The 16173-nt window shown below is 42.1% G+C and overlaps 1 protein-coding gene across 1 annotated transcript in view; it reads left to right on the forward strand.

Moving 5' to 3' along the window:
• The window catches only part of LOC309496972 (protein NLRC3-like), a 45565-nt gene extending 45262 nt beyond the window's left edge, over positions 1–303 (forward strand). Inside the window, exon 9 of the mRNA XM_082167177.1 lies at positions 1–303. This exon is cut by the window's left edge and continues 627 nt beyond it. The gene's annotated coding sequence lies outside the window, so the exon portion shown is untranslated.
• The last annotated feature ends 15870 nt before the right edge of the window (positions 304–16173 follow it).

Consider the following 16173-nt stretch of genomic DNA (forward strand, 5'->3'; position numbering starts at 1 on the left):
TTCATTACATTAATAACACAGCTGAACTTCTGTCAGTGAAATAAAGAGAAACAGACAATGATACACAGAGAAGAGAGAGGAAATATGAGACACAATGAGACTCACTGAAACATGTCTGGATGATACGAGCAAAACTAGACTTTCAACTCTAAACTCAGTTTAAGACATTCAGAGATGTTTTATCTCAACTTCTCCATCTGTTCAAAACATGATTCCTCTGCTGTGGGTTATGTGTGTGTTATTAAACATGATTCCTCTGCTGTGGGTTATGTGTGTATTATTAAACATGATTCCTCTGCTGTGGGTTATGTGTGTATTATTAAACATGATTCCTCTGCTGTGGGTTATGTCTGTATTATTATGACGCGAAAGCGGTCATATAGGGATTGTCAAAGTTTTTTTTTTGTTTTTTTTTTGTCACCTTACTGAATTTTTCGTCAACGATACCAGGGACACCGAAGCACCGGGGAACATGAAATTTGGTGGGCATGTTGTCACGGTGTCTGGTTGTGTTTCCCCGGGTGTCCACTAGATGTCCTTCTTTCCCCACAGTGTTAGGCACTAGAACTCCATTCCCCACAAGTCTGTCTGTGTATCGCACCCAGGTGTCTGTTGTTTGTATAACCAGCTGTCTCTCGTTATCCCGTTGTCATTCATGTATTTAATGCCCTGTTTGTCTCATGTTCGGTGTGTATCAATGTTATTCGTCATACTGCGTCTGTTGCCCGTGTCTTTCCTGTTTATAGTCTGTTTATTGTTTTTCTTGACTGCCTGGCTGGATTTGACCATTGCCTGCCTTTTTGGATATTGATTCTTGGATTACCCCTAATAAATACTTTGTGCTGCACTTTTGGATCCTGTGCTCTTCATTCCCTGAGCGGTCGTGACAGATTGATACACCAATGGAAGGATCCAGCAGCACGGGGATTCGTATTCGTCCCCCCACCACAGAGAAGGAGAGAAGGGGACGAGTTCAGAACATCATGGCTCTACACCAACAGGGCCAATCGGTAAATGGTTTGTCCCAAGCGTTTTGGACACTGTCTAGAGGCTTGGGATATAATGATGCCACCCTAAAGGACCTTTTGAACTGGTGCCTGGATGAGCCGTTGCCCAGGTGGGAGATGAACGGGTTAGAGGACTCTTTTGGAGATTTGTTTTATACCTCGAAGTCCGAAGTCAATGGGATACACCAGCTTCACCCGCATCGCCGCTGCCCAGCCCAGAGAGTGCATCGCCGCTGCCCAGCCCAGAGAGTGCATCGCCGCTGCCCAGCCCAGAGAGTGCATCGCCGCTGCCCAGCCCAGAGAGTGCGTCGCCGCTGCCCAGCACAGACACCGCTCAAATCCCAGAGCCCAGCTCAGAGCCCGCACCTCACCGCCGTAAGCGACGGAGGAGGAGGAAGACCCCCGATTCCCCCAATGCCCTGGAAGTCGCTGTTGCAGAGGAAGCTGTCTCTGAAACAACTGCGGGTGTGGAAAAGGAAGCTGTCTCGGAGGTCGTTGCTGCTACCGCGGAGAGGAGGGCCGCCCCGGAGGCCATCCATGGGCTGCTAGCCCTATCGGCCCCGCCCACGCTGCTCGCCCTGCCGGCCCCGCCCACGCTGCTCGCCCTGCCGGCCCCGCCCACGCTGCTCGCCCTGCCGGCCCCGCCCACGCTGCTAGCCCTGCCGGCCCCGTCCACGCTGCTAGCCCTGCCGGCCCCGCCCACGCTGCTCGCCCTGCCGGCCCCGCCCACGCTGCTAGCCCTGCCGGCCCCGTCCACGCTGCTAGTCTTGCCTGCCCCGCCCACGCTGCTAGCCCTGCCGGCCCCGCCCACGCTGCTAGCCCTGCCGGCCCCGCCCACGCTGCTAGCCCTGCCGGCCCCGCCCACGCTGCTAGCCCTGCCGGCCCCGCCCACGCTGCTAGCCCTGTCGGTTCCTGAGCCGGAGCCAGTGTCTGTTCCTGAGCCGGAGCCAGTGTCTGTTCCTGAGCCGGAGCCAGTGTCTGTTCCTGAGCCGGAGCCAGTGTCTGTTCCTGAGCCGGAGCCAGTGTCTGTTCCTGAGCCGGAGCCAGTGTCTGTTCCTGAGCCGGAGCCAGTGTCTGTTCCTGAGCCGGAGCCAGTGTCTGTTCCTGAGCCGGAGCCAGTGTCTGTTCCTGAGCCGGAGCCAGTGTCTGTTCCTGAGCCGGAGCCAGTGTCTGTTCCTGAGCCGGAGCCAGTGTCTGTTCCTGAGCCGGAGCCTGTGCCTGTTCCTGAGCCGGTGGTGCCAGTTCCAGTGCCTGAGCCGGTGGTGCCAGTTCCAGTGCCTGAGCCGGTGGTGCCAGTTCCAGTGCCTGAGCCGGTGGTGCCAGTTCCAGTGCCTGAGCCGGTGGTGCCAGTTCCAGTGCCTGAGCCGGTGGTGCCAGTTCCAGTGCCTGAGCCGGTGGTGCCAGTTCCAGTGCCTGAGCCGGTGGTGCCAGTTCCAGTGCCTGAGTCGGTGGTGCCAGTTCCAGTTCCTGCGCCGTGGCCGCCCGAGGGGTCTTCACCGCCCTGGCCGCCCGAGGGGTCTTCACCGCCGTGGCCGCCCGAGGGGTCTTCACCGCCGTGGCCGCCCGAGGGGTCTTCACCGCCGTGGCCGCCCGAGGGGTCTTCACCGCCGTGGCCGCCCGAGGGGTCTTCACCGCCCTGGCCGCCCGAGGGGTCTTCACCGCCCTGGCCGCCCGAGGGAAAGTCTCCGCCCTGGCCGCCCGAGGGAAAGTCTCCGCCCTGGTCGCCCGATGTACTGTCCGTTTTGCCCTGGCTGCTGGCTAAGCTGTTTCCCCCTGTTTCTGTTCCCCTCCATGGACCTGGCCCCCCGTCCCTCCCCCTGATCCTCCACCGTGCCTCCTCCCTCCTGGTCTCTAGTTTCATGTGTGTCCTTGTCTTGTAGTGTCTGGAAGCCACTCCGTAGAAGGGGGGTCATGTCACGGTGTCTGGTTGTGTTTCCCCGGGTGTCCACTAGATGTCCTTCTTTCCCCACAGTGTTAGGCACTAGAACTCCATTCCCCACAAGTCTGTCTGTGTATCGCACCCAGGTGTCTGTTGTTTGTATAACCAGCTGTCTCTCGTTATCCCGTTGTCATTCATGTATTTAATGCCCTGTTTGTCTCATGTTCGGTGTGTATCAATGTTATTCGTCATACTGCGTCTGTTGCCCGTGTCTTTCCTGTTTATAGTCTGTTTATTGTTTTTCTTGACTGCCTGGCTGGATTTGACCATTGCCTGCCTTTTTGGATATTGATTCTTGGATTACCCCTAATAAATACTTTGTGCTGCACTTTTGGATCCTGTGCTCTTCATTCCCTGAGCGGTCGTGACACATGTAGCCCCACTAGACTTCTAAGGAAAAATTTCGTTTGGTCCCCGGGGGCCACTCCCCCCCCGCGCTGGGCCCCCCCAAACCCAAAAAAATGCAGTTTTTCCTAAATAACTACCTGAACCGTGGCACCGAGGATGAAGACATTTTTATGGTATGTTGCTCTTAAGGGCCCACATCAACCTAGCCCATAATCACTCATTTGTGATTTGCGCCCCTCCCATAAAAAATGAAAATGCAATATTATTCTGCTTTAATCGCCCCTATCTTCAGTGGAGATGTTCAGAACTGCACCATATTTCATGTGTATGATTAACTTGATATCCTCTGGGGGTATCCTCTGCTAAGTTTTGTAGAATTTCATCCATGGGGGGGTATAAAATAAATTCATTTATGTGCACATTTAGTGACTGTACACTCATCGGCCTGTAGATGGTGCTGTTGAGCGAAGGGTTGCTGGTTTAGGATGATACTGTCACACACACACATGCAGGAATACAAACAAACGCAAGCATGCACACACACTGACATCCACACGCACAGACACACACCGATACACACACATACAAATCCACATGCACAGACACACACACGCGCACACATGTACGCACACATACATACACGCACAGACACACACACACACACACACACACACACACACACACACACACACACACACACACACAGACACACACATACACAAACACACACACACACACACACACACACACACACACACACACACACACACACACACACACACAGACAGACATGCACATACTATTACTTTTTTTAGGTATATACATAAACACGCAATACAGCCAAATTACTCCACGTCATTTATTTTTGTGGAAAGCCAGTGCAGGCCTGAGCGGCGGTCATATTTTGTACCGCGATGCGGTACATCTAGTTAAAGACGCTTCTGCTGTAATATATTGTATACTGTACTAAACCTGTTAGTGGGGGTTTCTGGATTGATCTTTATCTTTTTATTATCATCTTTGTTTTCTCTCTCTTTTATTTTGTCTCTCTATTGCTGTGAAAATAAGACACATATTCAAGAGAATGAATCAATATCACAGTTTGTTGATCAATTCCTGTGTGAATGAAGGATCTCATGATTCTCTATAGAAACTCAGCATTCAAGCAGGCTCGGGTTACTCCACTGCTCAAAAAACCAACGCTAAACACATCATTGGTAGAGAATTACAGACCTATCTCTCTCCTACCATTCATTGCGAAGACACTTGAAAGAGCTGTCTTCAACCAACTAACATCCTTCTTGTCTCTAAACAACCAGCTGGATGTCAACCAATCTGGCTTCAAAAAAGGACATTCAACTGAGACTGCATTACTGTCAGTCACAGAAGCCCTACGGATCGCAAAAGCTGCTTCCAAATCTTCAGTCCTCATTCTCCTGGATCTGTCTGCTGCCTTCGACACGGTGAATCATCAGATCCTTATGTCCACCCTCTCATCACTGGGCATCACAGGAACTTCACTCCACTGGTTTGAGTCCTATCTCACAGGTAGGTCCTTCAAGGTCGCATGGAGAGGCGAGGTATCCAGAGCACATCAGCTGACCACAGGGGTTCCCCAGGGTTCAGTTCTTGGTCCCCTCCTCTTCTCCATCTACACCACATCACTGGGACACATCATACAGGCACACGGTTTTTCCTACCACTGCTATGCTGATGACACGCAGCTCTTCCTCTCCTTTCAACCAGATGATCCCACAGTAGCTGCACGGGTCTCAAGCTGTCTGGCGGACATCTCCACATGGATGAAGGAACATCACCTGCAGCTCAACCTGGCAAAGACTGAGCTTCTCATCCTCCCTGCCAATCCATCTCTACAGCACGACTTCACCATCCAGCTAGAGTCATCATCAATCACCCCATCAATATCGGTCAGAAATCTTGGAGTAACGTTTGATGACCAGCTGACCTTCACAGATCACATTTCAAAGACAGCTCGATCATGCAGGTTTGCACTGCACAACATCAGGAAGATCAGGCCTTTCCTAACTGAGCATGCAACACAACTTATCGTCCAGGCCCTGGTCATCTCTAGGCTTGACTACTGCAATGCCCTTCTGGCTGGACTCCCAGCATGTGCGACCAAACCCCTACAGATGATCCAGAATGCTGCAGCTCGTCTTGTCTTCAACGAGCCCAAGAGGGCCCACGTCACTCCTCTGTTCATCTCTCTGCACTGGCTACCTCTAGCTGCTCGCATCAAGTTCAAGGCACTGACGCTTGCTTACAGAACTATCACAGGCTCAGCTCCCTCCTACTTTCACTCACTCCTACGAGTCTACATCCCTACCAGACACCTACGATCGGTCAACGAGCGACGTCTCGTGGTTCCATCACAGAAAGCCACAAAATCACTTTCCAGAACATTCTCATTTACAGTTCCATGCTGGTGGAACGCTCTCCCCACCCTCATCCGGAATGCAGAATCCCTGACAACATTCAAAAAACAGCTGAAAACCAATCTCTTCCGTGAGCACTTAACCTTATAAAAAAAAAAAAAAAAAAATTCCTTTCCCTTTGAAACATCACTTATCAGGCTTATGCTACTCTGAATAATACCTGAACTTCGTATTTTGAGCACTTCCTGCGTTGTTGTTGCTTTTGCCTCTTTATGATGACTCGCTGAATTTAGTCCTAATTTGTAAGTCGCTTTGGATAAGGGCGTCTGCTAAATGACTAAATGTAAATGTAAAATGTAAACTGTACATACTGTAAACACTTGATCAATTATTGTAATATAATCCAGTTTACTTTAAATAAACCTCCTCCTGAACAGAACTGAACTACAGACCTGCTGTTATTGATAACATGTCTTATCTTGAAGTATGATTTTGCTAATATTGCCAATCCCACAATGACACATAATATGAACTTTTCTTTATATATTCATACACTGGTTTAACATGTATATTTAACTTGTTAACAACATTTATAGCTATTTGCATATTAATATGGTTTCTGCACCCAAACATTACAGTTTTGCCTATTAGACAGAATCTCACACTCTTTCATTGCCAGTTATTAATATTTTCTTGGATGCAAGAGAAAAACAGCATCATGTGAACAGGACTTTTATTTCTGCGCATGTAGGTGTGAAAGGAAACGAAGAGGTAGATATTTTAGCAAAACAATCTCTCAAATCTCAAACGATAGATATTCAGATTAAATTAAGTAAAGCTGAAGCGAAGACTATTATAAAGGTACATGCAAAAAATATATGGCAGGAATACTGGGATATTAATGATACAGGAAGACAGTTTTATAATATTCAAAGCAAAGTCGGTGAAGGAAGAGAAATGGGTAAAAATCGGAGGGAGGATACAGTTATTACTCATCTCAGAATAGGGCATTCAGGACTCAGTAAAACTCTGCATTTAATAGGTAAACACATAAATGGTTTATGTACACATTGTAATCAACCTGAAACAGTAAAACATGTAATAATAGAATGTCATGCATATGAAAATAAGAGAATAATATTAAAAGAAGTATTTGAAAAATATAAAATTAAATTTACTTGGGAAAGCACTAAGGGAAAAACACGTACAGTTAATTTCATATCTAAAATAAATAGGTATACTAGAACGAATATAAAGATAATAAAATAGGACATTTTTTTTTTGGGGTTATCTTTCTCAGTTAAGGCCCTTTCACACTGGACGTGATTTTGACGCACGAATAATTCGCGCGATGGGTTTATTTTTTGATCAGCTGTGTGTGTAATGAGTGCTTCCACACCGAACGCGGATGTGCTGCGGCGGAAAAACTATTTTTATTTTATTCGCTTCGATGTCTATTTTTTTTTACTTTTGCGGCGACAGAATAGGCTTCAGCCAATCACAGACTACAAGGACAACGATTTGAAAGACAATGTGTGACGTAGCATTGCCAACCAACTCGGTTATCTTGACTGTGAGTGTGTTGTGTGATAGTTTTAGTCGTTGTATAGTCCTGTGCTGTGTAGGCTAGCAGGCTAAACTACATTTGGGAGAGAAAGCTAACACTATTATCGTCAAAGATAGAGACAGAGACCGTGTTTACTTTGAACACGTAACAAAATGTAGTGAGGCTATTTAGGGCTGCTTTTAGTATACTATACATTCTTTGTGTGATATCTACAGTTACTAGTCGAATGATTTTTAACTTACTTACTTCGTGTGTTACATGTAATGTGTAGTTACATTACAAAACACACTGTGTTTAGTTGAAGACGCAAAAAAACTGTGCACATAAGCATACTCCCCTTCAGACTCTCTGTTCTGTAAGATTGGGTGCACCCAAAACCTTCTTTTCTGTCTTTTAAATAAAATGAAAAGCTCGTCTTCACTGGATGCTATGACTGGATGATGATGATGATGATGATGAAGTGTCCATGTTTTCTCAGCTGTCGGCGCGATTCGCGCTAAAGTTTTGGAATGTTGAAGCTCTCTGAACGTCACAGACGTCGCAAATTCGCGTCGCGAATGTGAATGGTTTTGATGCGAACTATTCGCACACGAACTATTCGCTTTTTCGTTACGCATCCGGTGTGAAAGGGCCTTCAGACTTTTGTTCCACACTCCAGTTGAGCAGGTGGCGGTAAAGCACCTTTCAGCTGGTTTGCCAACCGCCAAAAACGCTTAAGAAGAAGAAGAAGAAGGACTTTTATTTTGGTCTGGGTGTGTGATGTCATCAGGCTGCGCCGCGCTCCTGCGTCTGTTGTGATTCGCTGCCGAAAGGTTTGTGTTTTTATGCATGTAAAGTGTTTAAATCAATGCAAACCATTCAGTCAATTCAATTATTTTTATAGACGCGAATTCGCCTCATTCAAATGAGTGTATTGAACTGGTATGAGTGTATTGAACTGGTATGAGTGTATTGAACTGGTATGGGTGCTGGAAGAGGTCAAAATTGATTTTAAGACTCTATTTTCTGCTATTTTCCATCTTATTAGCACACAAATAATACAATTTCATTATTTTTTTAAAACATGACTTTTAATTTTGTTTATTTTTTATTATTTTAATGTTTGTAGGCCTAAATATGATTTACATTAATTATTACATAATTTATTCATGTTCATATTAATGTTAACTATTATACATCATTAATTTGTTTACATTTTTAGTGTTAATTTTAATGTTTTATATATATGATACATTAATTATTATACTTTATTAATTCATGTTAATTACATTTGATATTAATGTTAATTGTCATACATTAATTTGTTGCATTTTTATTGTTGATTTTAATGTTTGTATATATGAAGTATTCGTTAATTATTCTACATAATGTATTAATGCAATTAATGTTTATTTATTTATTTATTTACTTACATTTTTCATGTTAATGTAAATGACAAATATGACACAACAGGCTTTTGGTGGCTTTTAATCTGTTAATTATCATTGGATTGCATATATGAGCTATAAAACCTGATCTATAAAATATACATTCATACCTGATGTATGAAATACTCAAAACACACACACACACACACACACACACACACACACACACACACACACACACACACACACACAGTCCTTCATTATTGTTGGTCAAAACACTGTAAAAGTGAATCAACGCACCAATGCTACAATTTTCTAAATGTCATAATCATTTGTTAATAAACAAGTTTTCATTACTTCAATGATATCATTGTATCTACATACATTTTTAGCAAACTGTGATTTTGAATATGTACATTTCTGAAATACATAACTGTAAAATACATAGACAGTCTCCTCTTATATCAGATCACTGTAAACTGTAATATGGACTCATGTATTTTCTGTAAAGCTGCTTTGAAATGATGTATATTGTGAAACACGCTGTACAAATAAATGTGAATTGAATTAAACGAGTTTTATCTTCTAAATCTGTTACTTCTTCCACACACAGTTTCACACTGTCACACTCTCACACCACATGGACTCTTGGGCTGCGTCCCAAACCACATACTCAATGAGGAGGGACTTCATTTCAATAAGTACTTACTGAACGAGCGCTAAAAGAGTCGCTACTATATAGCCAATAATCATATAGGCTCCGCCCATTTTTTTATGAAAACATGCAGTTTTTGTTCTCATCAGCAGAATACCAAAATGTTTTAGCATATCGTAAATTTCAATAGTTAGCTAGCAAATGCTTTGTGAACTGTTTATTACTGTGATCATTTTATAAGCTCAGTCACATCAGAGTTGAATTGGAAGAGTTATTGTCCTGCATGTATTATAGTGTTAGTGTTCTTGTATGAAGGTATTTTTGGTGCAAATCCACTGAACGCCTGTGACAGTGAAATCTGTAGTTGTAGAGAATAGCCACACATGTGTATCAGTGAATGTGAAGTCACAGAGAGAAATGTTTTAAGATTGATCAGGTGAGCAAAACTTCTCTGTGACTTCACATTTTTTGATGCGGTGTGTGAATGCGTTTTGCACCATATTCTCTGCAGCAACTGTAGCAAAAATGTGTGCGTACGAGTTTCTTACAGTTTTTTTTATTCGCTTTGGTACTATTTTCACAAGTTAGGTGTACATTTTCAAAACTCTTAGTGCTAATATCACAATAAACCATCAAAAGTGCACTTTTTTCAAACATATCATCATGTTTTCAGTTGTGTGTGTTAGTACAATACACAAAATCACAAAGTGTCCTTTTCACAACACAAAATAAGTGTTTCATCTTCATGTTTCATTCACAGTCACTGCCTTTCATAAAGCTCTTACTATCAAACCTTTGATTTGCATCTCTTCTTGTTCAGTTTAAGACATTTGTCTATTATTTAATCCAACTGATCTTAATGGTTAATCAATGGCAAGACCTGAGGAAGCATCCAAAAGGAAGATGCTTTCAAGGATTACAGTGGACAAACGTGATTGCCAGAGGAATCAGATCTATTCACCCATACTGCAGTTTTGGTTTCAAACGCCACAGTGTGAAAACCCTGCAGTCACTAAAAAACACACCACTACTCAAATATAATGGCTACTGCCAGTTTGAAAATTGCCCCATTAATGTTTCTGTGGAAGTCAAAGATGAGGTCACCCTGAAGGCAGCCGTGATATTCACAGGAGGAGATGTGTGCCACAGGACCACTGAGCTAAAAAGGAGGCCAGTGCGTGCAGATTCATGAATATCCATTGGAGAAACTCTGGAAACCAAACTACCCAGAAGTGTCTATTTGGATTCCATGTAAAAACTCCCCGATGGTGATGCAGTCTGGGTGCAGAGATGAAGAGCCAACAAAAGAGCTTCTGAAAACCATTGCATGGAGCCAAAGACAACTAAAAAGACCTCATTCAAATGAACCTCTGAGTCTCCAAAAGCTCATTGATGAAAAGAAGGGATCAGACAATGAAGTCCTGCAGAGGGTCATGATGCACCCAAAAGTCATTATGATGTGGTCAAAGAAAATGCTGTCAGTGTTTTACCAAAGGTGCAAGAAAAAGGAAGCTCTACAAGTCCACCATACTATGTGTATGAATTAGTTGTGCACAATCCTTCCAAGGGGGCATCTCCTCTTCCAGTTGCAACACTACCTAACTTGAGACCACACCACAGCATCTGTCACGTACTTCTTGCAGGCTTTTCAAACTGACATGATGAAGCTGTATGGGAAAAAAGCAGTCAAAAGGCCCATTATGATAATTTGTGATGGCTCCCCTGTACTTCAAAATTCTATTTCTTTTGTATTCTGCAAACTGAGTCTGGAAGATCTTCTGCAGAAGTGCTTTGAAGTAATCACTGGCCAATACCAGGCAGAAAAGTTTGATCTTCCGATCCTTCAGAGATGCCTGAGCCACATCATGAAAAATGCAAATGATCTGTGCAAAAAACAGTAGATATTTTTTTTAAGGGAGAGTAGTTTATAAGGCATTCTGAAATTATTATTTTTTTCTTTCTTCATATCATTTTAGTATGCAAAAACATTACAAGCTTGGAATGCACACATGTGGGCTACTTGCATGTTCATCAACTCTGAAGCAGAAGGATGAGGAGCTTCTCAGTGCCACAGTCGTGTTTTGTAGTCCCTGCAGTGGAGACAATGTGGCAAAGCATTACAACAACCTACTAGTGGATACACTGGATGTTGATGAACAAAACATTACTGCTGAAGACTACAAGGTAATTAACACAGTGCGACTTCTACTCATGTAGACTGTTGACAGCACACAGTCACACAGGATGGTCTTGTGCTGGAATCTCTGACTTGACCTGCTGTGCACTTTTTGCATTGCATTCGCAACCATGCGTGTTTTACATCATGTACATGAAGACATGACATTGTCTTTCACTCTACCTCTTGCTTAAAGCCTCTAGAGAGTAGCTGACCCACAATTTGATGCAGAATTATTAATTAATTCTCTTTTATTACATGAGTATAATTAACACAATTTAGTATATGAGCATAAATTTTGAATGTCTTCACAAAATCACAGACACATTTTATCTCTGTTTGAAACAAATACTATGTCTAACTACACAACGTAGTGTGCTAGTACATACACATTAATGTTTAATTGTATACAATGAAAAACATTTCTTTCCAGAATGATGTGGGAACCACACCTCTCGAGAGCCAGTTCAGCAGGTAATGGAGAGAGCATCTCTTGACCTTGATGGTGAAGAAATCAATTATTATGCACCAACATTCATTGAGAGATTGGCCAAGTATTTCCTCCCACATGCAACTCTGTGGTCTGGTCTGATGCTAGGTACAGGGTTCATACACCTTTTCCAAAGTCAAATTCAAGCACTTTCAAGGTCCATTTTAAAGCTTTTTCCAGCACCTTACACCACCGTCAATTACACATCATTACATAGTCAAAATTATTATTTAGTGTTTTTATCACATTAAAAGAGATAATGCTATAATCAGCAAACTTGTGTTTCGTAATAGCAGAAGGATCAGATATTTAAGCAAATTTAAGCAAAGTTTTATTTTTTTCAAGTAGATAATGCCTATGAATAATACTTTTCATTATATTAATGTCCAAATATTGCTTCCCAAATAAGTAATTTCAAGGGCTGAAAATATGAAGATAAAGGATTTGAACAGAAATATTTTACAGGCCTTGGTTTTGGGACACATTCTTGATATAGACAAGGTTTGAACAAAATCTGAGACAGTGCAACAACAACCTGTAATCCCATTTTAACCCAGAAGACTGACAGTGCACACACACCTGCCTGATAAATAGCCTATATTAATTGAAAACATTTTTTTTTTTTTTTATTGCCAAGATTTATCTACTGGAATAGAGCAGTGTAAATACTGCATAAGGCCATCCTTAACCTTACAGTCGGCTATCTGACACGATTTCTGTTCAGTAATCTACGATTGTTATGCACTGGGCTGACGTTTGCAGGTTTTAATTTGCGGGTAGTTAACGTTACAGTAACTGTGCTGTAACATTGGCTATGTTCACTGCATATTCCACAAATGAACGTGCCATAACGGACATGCAATACTAACATTACATTATCACACCAAGTACTCTCAGTCACTAATGGCCCTTTCAGACAGGACGCAGAATACGTTGTGCTATGAAACACATTTATTTCAATGGCTTGCGCCGCGCGAGGAAGTTTTGTTGCTGCGTCGACCAGGAGTGCAGCATTGGTGAGCATAATCTGTGACGATTACCCACATGGCCAATAAAAACGGGGCATCCAAACAATCAACAATAAAAATTCAAAAAAATTATGTATGATAATTAACATTAATATCAAATTTAATTAACATTAATTAATAAAATATAATAATTAATGTATCATATATATATAAAACATTACAATTAACGTCCTTCGGATGAGACGTAAAACCGAGGTCCTGACTCTCTGTGGTCATTAAAAATCCCATGGCACTTCTCGTAAAGAGTAGGGGTGTAGCCCCGGTGTCCTGGCCACATTCCACCCATTGGCCCTTAACAATCATGGCCTCCTAATAATCCCCTTCCATTGAATTGGCTCTATCACTCTCTCTCCTCTCTCCACCTATAGCTGGTGTGTGGTGAGCGCACTGGTGCCGTTGTACTGTGGCTGCAGTCGCATCATCCAAGTGGATGCTGCACACTGGTGGTGGTTGAAGAGAGACCCCCTGATATGACTGTAAAGCACTTTGGGTGTACAGTAGTACATATGAAAGCGCTATATAAATGCCTCATTCTTCTTCTTCTTCTTCTTCTTCTTCTTCTTCTTCTTCTTAACAATAAAAAGTTAGCTAATGATGTATAATAATTAACATTAATATGAACATGAATAAATGATGTAATAATTAATGTAAATCATATATAAGCCTACAAACATTACAATAATAAAAAATAAACAAAATTGAAAGTCATGTTGTAAAAAAAGTCATGAAATTTGTGTCCTAATAAGATGGAAAATAGCAGAAAATAGTCTTAAAATTAATTTTGGCCTCTTCCAGCACCCATACCGTAAGTGCACAAATAGACGCGCATACTAAAAACAAATGTGCGGCTGGCTTGACCGTGTTGTTCAACATGCGGCCCACTTGACCACAGTATTCCTTCAGTGATTTCTCATTGTGCTCAAACCACTGTCCAGGTAAGTAGGCTTAATGATCACGTTTTGCTTAAATGTTATAATTGATGCCTTTCTTTGTCATTAGACTCACATGGTTTACATGTTAGGGCAACGAATTAAAGGCCCGACCAATGGTTTCCTCGTTATCAGCAAAAAATTTAATAAAACTCTTGTGAAATTAGGCTTGCTAAATGGTTAGCTAACTTCAACATAAGCTAACTCTCATTATTCTAGACGATGTCATTTTCTCTTGAACGTTATTGTAATGTGTCACTGTCAGTAATAACAATATCACTTGGCCTAACGTTACTGCACAGAACTCTTGAAAAACATAATTTTTCTATTCATTTACCTTAAGTATTTATAAGGCGTTACGGTCCCTGGACTAGGTCAGGGGTGTAACATAAACAACAAAACAATACTTCTTAGTTAGACTCTTTTTTATTGTCTTTTCTTGCTCTCTTGTTTGTCTTCAGAGCGGTGTACTTCAAATTTTACAAAACAATCTCTTGAAAAGAAAGAATCAAACAAACAAACAAGGAAAATATTCACAAATCTTCAGGGGTGAGCTAATGCCAAAACAATAAACAAACAGAAACTAACTTTCCCACAAACAAACTAACTTCCCTATGAATCATAAAATAAAAGAAACAAAACATACAATAACGTACCCTATCTCCTCATCTAACCAAATAAACAGGAGAAAAAGTAACGGCCTTTTGGCAAAAAAAAAAAAAAACCAACATTTATTTTTCACCACTTAGGCTATTAATTTTTGTTGTTTTTGTGTCTTTTTGTTTTTGTAAAATCTTTGCACTTTTTGGTGATTTTAGGTAATTTGGTGTTGGTATTTGGGTTTAGGGTGGGATTAGGGGGGAAGGGATAGGGTGTTGGTGTTTGGTGAAGGGTTTGTATTTAGAGCAATGGCAACAGCCAAAAATATATATATATATATAATAAAAAACTTATCACCTTTCTGTCATTCCTACAGTTAAGCACTATCAGTAACAAGTGTCATAAGCACATTTAATAACAGATGATCCTATCAGACAATGTCCTTATTCATTTTGTGTGTGTGTGTGTGTGTGTGTGTGTGTGTGTGTGTGTGTGTGGAGAGAGAGAGAGAGAGAGAGAGAGTAGGCCTACATTAAATCTTGTTGAATCATATAAGCTTATATTATATTTTATTGTCACACTTTAATGGGAAAATGAATTTATTTAATGAACAAATCAAACACAAACATGTAAGGTTTTTATTTGTACACATAACATTGAAACTATGGAGTGTGTTGTGGTTGCTTCATCTGCCAGAGCTTCTAACACAGGCTTCTGGCTGCTTTATTTTAAATAACCACCAGATGGCGCTGTTCTCGACCAGTTCTCGACACTCTCGAAGCTTTGAATCTTTTCCCGGAACAGTCAGGGGAAAGCCTCAGTGATTCATGAGGCTTCATTTCCCCATCCCTACACTGTATCACTAGTGGCTAACAGCACTCTGTTAACATAAAGAGGAGCACAGCAATCACAATCTATTGTGCTACATGTTCACCAGTTAACACACAGTACAACAACATGTGCAGTCAAAGAGGCAGAGAGCTCCATCCAGAGGAATTACGGGGAATTTATAGTCCAGGTCTCTTCTCTGGTCCAACCACCAATAGCTTCTCATTATGTCCAGGACCAATCCTAAAGGAGGAGAAGACAACAGCAGAAACCACAACAGACAAAACGTAGCTGCATTACGTCACAAACGTAACAAAGGAAATGGGAATCTCTCACTATTGGGGAACACTTTTTAAAAGTTAAATCAACTTAGCTAGCCTACACTACATACTTAACCTTTTCTGTTCTCCCTGCAGATTCTGTCAAACTTCACCTTTTCGAATCAAGCTACACCTGATTTTCAACATCCGAAGGCACTTGATATCTCCTGATATCTCCTGATATCTCTGTCTATCTCTCGCAAACTATCTGTCCATCTATCTCACTATCTGTATTTCTATCCATCTCTCCAATCTATATCTTTATCTATCTCAGTCTTTATCTATTTCCTTAATCTTTCCTCTCTGTCTGTCTTTGTCGACTTATCCATCTCTGTCTTATCCATCTTTATCATTCAGTCTGTCCTAGTTTGTCAGTTTGTTATCATGCCTGGGGGGTCTACAAAAAAGATTTGTCCCTTTTGTCAGGGCATTTTATTTTGCGCACAGGAGATCTGTTCCCATTGTAAGACGGAGCAGCGTCTGAAGCAGCGCCTCAAGAAGAAGCTTCAGAGGTTTGATGAGA

The sequence above is a fragment of the Leuciscus leuciscus genome (assembly GCF_965113295.1).
Source record: "Leuciscus leuciscus genome assembly, chromosome: 4".
In the NCBI taxonomy this organism is placed as follows: Eukaryota; Metazoa; Chordata; class Actinopteri; order Cypriniformes; family Leuciscidae; genus Leuciscus; species Leuciscus leuciscus.